At 32.8% G+C, this 5,674-nt stretch overlaps 1 pseudogene; it reads left to right on the top strand.

The window, feature by feature from the left end:
* The first annotated feature begins 761 nt into the window (after positions 1-761).
* Positions 762-4,665, top strand: LOC111289124 (uncharacterized; annotated as a pseudogene).
* The last annotated feature ends 1,009 nt before the right edge of the window (positions 4,666-5,674 follow it).

Raw genomic sequence — 5,674 nt, 5'->3', positions numbered from 1 at the left:
ATCCTTTGACCTATAATTTATTATGCACCATGAACACGTTAAAAATGAGAAGCCAAAAATTTGGACAAGATTCAATATTGAATAAAAGATCAACTCGAACCAAATTAAATGAATAAAAATTTATATATTTAAAATTATTATCTTATATATTGACTTCACTATAATCTACACAGCTGTCGCATCTTCATTTATTAATTTAATTATTATTTAATACAAATTGATGATAAAAATTTTAAATTTCACAAATTAAATTAAATAATTTGTATGCATATATTTGTATAATAATTAATCAATTCATTAATATTTATAGATATATTCTTAAAAAACATATGTCAATTTTTTTAATTTTATTTATAAGATTAAAAAATTTTATATAAAATATTTAATTCATTAATTTCTTTACATAATTTTTTATTTACGATCTAATTGTTTGTAGTAATCTTTTAAACTCATTTATAGAATTTAAAATTTGATTGATGTATAAGATATAATTTTCATTTAAAATAATTATCATGATTTTTTTAACATTTGATTAATAATAAGTGCAAACTAAAGCTAAAATTGTCCTTTAAACGTAGAAGACCAATAGTCATCATCTAACAAAAATAATTTAAACGTAAAAGATCTGTCGGTCTTCAAGTTATATTTTTTAACTTGATGTTTCGCACTAAAATGCTATTGTATTTTGCATAAATACCTAACCATGCTAGCCAATGTAATTTAGAACAATTAACAAAAATCCTTTTTCAACTATCCAAATCATGTCATCTTTCTTAATACCATTCAAAGTCATGTTCTTCCTCATACTTGTCCTGCTTCACTTTTCCTCTGTTTTTGCTTCTTCATCCTCCATTGCTTTACTTACAAGAGGTAAAGAAGCGGAAGCTCTTCTAAAATGGAAAGCTAGCCTTGACAATAACACCCAAACTTTGCTCTCTTCTTTGTGGGTTGGAGACTTCCATTGCAGTTGGGTTGGAATTACCTGCGACAAGGCTGAAAGCATCACCAATCTAAGCCTTCCAGATTCTGGGTTGAAAGGTACACTTCATAGTCTTAGCTTTCTTTTCTTCCCTAACCTGATGAGGCTTGACCTTCGCAACAACTCACTGTATGGGCCCATTCCCTCACACATTGGGAACCTTTCCAAGCTCACTTTCCTTGACTTGCAGTACAATAACTTTTCGGGGAATATTCCATCCGAAATTTGCTTATTGAAAGGTCTTGAGTTGATTTCCTTGGCAAGTAATGAGATCAGTGGTTCCATTCCATTAGAGATAGGGAGGCTGAGTTCAGTTTCCGAGATTTATTTCTTTGATAACCATCTACGTGGTTCTATCCCTGCTTCCGTAGGAAACTTGACCTACTTATCTGTTCTCCACCTCTATCAAAATATGTTTTGTGGATCGATACCTCAAGAAATAGGGATGCTTAAATCTCTCACTGACTTTGAGTTGAGTCATAATAATTTCTCTGGTTCAATCCCTGCTTCCATAAGAAACTTGACCAGTTTATCCACTCTCCACCTTCACCATAATATGTTTTCTGGGTCGATACCTCAAGAGATAGGGATGCTTAAATCTCTCACTGACTTTGAGTTTAGTCATAATAATTTCTCTGGTTCAGTCCTTGCTTCCATAAGAAACTTGACCAGTTTATCCAGTCTCTACCTTCATCATAATATGTTTTCAGGGTCGTTACCTCAAGAGATAGGGATGCTTAAATCTCTCACTGACTTTGAGTTGAGTCAAAATAATTTCTCTGGTTCAATCCCTGCTTCCATAGGAAACTTGACCAACTTATCTTTTCTCTATCTCTACCAAAATATGTTTTCTGGATCGATACCTCAAGAGACAGGCATGCTTAAATCTCTCACTGATATTGAGTTGAGTCAAAATAATTTCTTTGGTTCAATCCCTGCTTCCATAGGAAACTTGACCAGTCTATCCACTCTTTACCTCGATCAAAATATGTTTTCTGGGTCCATACCTCAAGAGATAGGGATGCTTAAATCTCTCACTGACTTTGGGTTGAGTCAAAATAATTTCTCTGGTTCAATCCCTGCTTCCATAGGAAGCATGTCGAAGCTTATGATGATATCTCTTCACCATAATCATTTATCAGGGCCAATTCCTTCAGCGCTTGGCAATCTTACTCATTCGCAATCATTACAATTAGGAGATAACCATCTCAGTGGTCCATTACCCAAAAATTTATGCAGGGGTGGACAACTCGCAAATCTTTCGGCTTTCAACAACAATTTGACGGGTCTTATCCCACCAACTTTGAAAACTTGCAAAAGCTTATTCAGAGTTAGGCTTGAAGGAAACCAGTTGACAGGAAATATATCAGAAGCTTTTGGTATATATCCTAATTTGAATTATATTGCATTAAGCAACAACAAATTTTATGGCGAACTTTCGCCAAACTGGGGGCAATGCCATAGTCTAACAAGCCTGCGGATCTCCAATAATAACATTTTTGGAAAGATACCACCTGAGCTGAAGCATGCAACTCAATTACAAGAACTCGATGTCTCTTCAAATCATCTCATTGGTGAGATTCCCAAGGAATTGAGAGCGTTGACATTGATGTACAAACTTTTGCTAAGTGGTAACCAACTTTCAGGCAAAATTCCACCAGAGATTGGAGTTCTTTCAAATCTACAATATCTTAACTTGGCATCAAACAATTTGAGTGGACCGATTCCTAATCAACTTGGAGAGTGCTCAAAGTTATTGGACCTGAATTTGAGCAAGAATAAACTTGGAGAAAGCATTCCATTTTCAGTAAGCTACATAAATGGCCTTCAAAATCTAGATTTAAGTCGGAATTTACTTATTGGGGAGATACCACAGGAGCTTGCAAAATTACATTCCTTGGAAATATTGGACCTTTCTCACAATATGCTCAATGGTTGCATTCCAAATTCTTTTAATGATTTGAAAAGCTTGACTGTTGTGAATATATCTTAAAATCAATTAGAAGGCCCTATTCCTAACATTAAGGCATTTCATGAGGCTTCATTTGATCCCTTAAGAAACAATAAGGGACTATGTGGTAATGCCACTGGACTAATGCCTTGTGCTGTCGCTGCTACTAGCAACGGTCATAAAAAAAGCAGCAAAATCATCATTTTCATTGTACTTCCACTCTTTGGTCTTCTTCTTTTGCTCTTTGTCATGGCTGGAAGTTTCCTTATTCTTTGCCAAAAGAACCAAACCAGAAAATCCGAGTCAATCGAGGCACAACTTGGAGATTTTTTCACATTGTGGGGATATAATGGAAGAATACTCTATGAGAACATTATTGAAGCCACTGAAGATTTCAGCTCCAACAATTGCATTGGTTCAGGAGGCTATGGAGCTGTTTATAAAGCTGCGCTACCCATTGGGGAGTTGGTTGCTGTGAAGAAACTTCACCAATCTGAAGATAGCATGATTTCCAACAACTTGAAAGCCTTTGAAAGCGAGATTCATGCCTTATCAGAAATAAGGCATCGTAACATTGTGAAGCTGTATGGCTTTTGTTCACATCCAAAGAACTCATTTTTGGTTTATGAGTTCGTAGAAAGGGGAAGTTTGAGAATGGTGTTAAGCAACAAGAACGAGGCAATAGAGTTGGATTGGGAGAAAAGGCTAAATGTTGTAAAAGGAGTGGCGAATGCCTTGTCTTATATGCATCATGACCATTCACCACCTATAATTCATCGAGACATTTCCAGCAACAATGTTCTTCTGGGTTTGGACTATGAGGCTCATGTCTCAGATTTCGGCACAGCTAGGCTTTTAAAGCCTGACTCTTCTAATTGGACCTCACTTGTTGGTACTTTTGGGTACATAGCTCCAGGTATTTATTGATATCTTTTTTTAAGATACTTTAAACATGTCATCATTCAATTAAAAGTGTTAGTTTGTGTGCAAATTGATGCATTAAAACAAAGTTCAAGTAGTATCACGATTGTAACTTTTCAAATTTTAAGTATCAAATTAAGAATTTTATTATTATTCAAGTATCGAATGTGTAATTAATCTTTGAAGTTTAACACATAATTTTTCAATATTCAACATATTTAACTGATGAACTAAATGTAAAATTTTGTTAGAACCAATGAATTTCAATTTTCAAATAATCTTCTAAACATTTACAATTTCTTTTCAACATTATTTTCTAATCTTTTCAATATTCTTTATTCTTACATAATAGTGTATTGATAAAATATATTTCTTGCTTAATATATCACATTGATTAGATATATTTTTCTAAGCAGAGTTGGCTTATACATAGAAAGTAGACGAGAGATGTGATGTTTACAGTTTTGGAGTGCTAACAATGGAAATATTTATGGGGAGGCATCCTGTTGATTTGATTTCATGTTTACCATTGTCGTCGTCGGCATCGACATCGACATTGGTACCAAATGAGAACCAACAGATTTTACTTAAAGATATGATAGACCAACGTCTTTCACCACCGGTAAGACAAGTTGCAAAGGATGTTGTCTCTACCACAAAGCTAGCATTTGCATGCTTGAATGGCAATCACCAACTTCGGCCAACCATGCAACAAGTCACTCAAGCCCTTACTCGTCAATCGCTTCCATTGCCCAATCCTTTCTCAATCATAAAATTGGGAGAATTGTGGGACCATGAAGTTTGCAGGGGTTAATAATAAGGTGCTAATAATTTGAATAATAATTCTAAGCACGTGTATTTACTTTCAATTTATTTTTTTTTCTCCTTTGTATTGAAAATGTTTAAGCACTCTTATAATAAAGCTTTTGTAGTGAATCGACTGTAATACAGAATATCTGTGTTTAAGCACTCAATTTGTATGTTTAAGATTTTCTATTTCTGAAATGTAACTAATGGTTAGATGTAGAATTTCGACTTTCAGTATCAAATGTGATATTCTCCTGTAGTACCAATTTGCTATAGTACTTTTGCTTTGGAATGCTATAGCAATTTTAAGATCACTTTTTTATTTGTTTGAATAAACAAATAATACAACTGGTGAGTACACCAAACTACAATAAACACTACTTCACACAATAATTTTTTTATTTTATTTTTTACTGGCCATTTATTCTTATACACACTCATACACATTATTTCTCATAATTTCATCTTTCTAACTTTTCTTCATTCACTACCTTTTAAATCATTCAAATTTTATTGAGTACACTTAAAATGGATTTGAGTGATGATTTTAAACGATATAACTTCAATTTGTACTTTTTTTTTACTAAAATGCTAAAAAATGTTGTAGTTTTCTCAAATTTCTCAAATAAACTTTTATCTTCTTTTTTTTTAATCCAATTAAAAGCATAAAGCATTACTTTTATTAAATTAAGTCTTATTTTATATGAAAATCATTAAAATTCATTATTTTTCCCATGTCAATGGTAATAATTGTTTTTGTTAAGTCATTGTCTGCTTTGCGAAATATAAATATTTAAGTTGAGTTATGTTTACATAATATGTAATGAATGGCTCATATAATAGGCCACATTAACATCCAAAGAGCTTTTTTATTTTCAAATATATGTTATGTAAATGTTGGCATCATAGAAAGAATTAGACATCTATATTGATCTGGCAAGAAATAATTTTTCTTTGTTTACAATTTTCATCTAAAAAAAAAGAGCTTAATGGAACAAAATTATACTGTAAAAATT

This window comes from Durio zibethinus, chromosome 19, assembly GCF_047325235.1.
Source record: "Durio zibethinus cultivar Kanyao isolate XHJ-2024 chromosome 19, ASM4732523v1, whole genome shotgun sequence".
NCBI lineage: Eukaryota > Viridiplantae > Streptophyta > Magnoliopsida > Malvales > Malvaceae > Durio > Durio zibethinus.
Note: the sequence above shows the minus strand (reverse complement) of the source record. Positions and strands in the feature narration are given on the sequence as shown.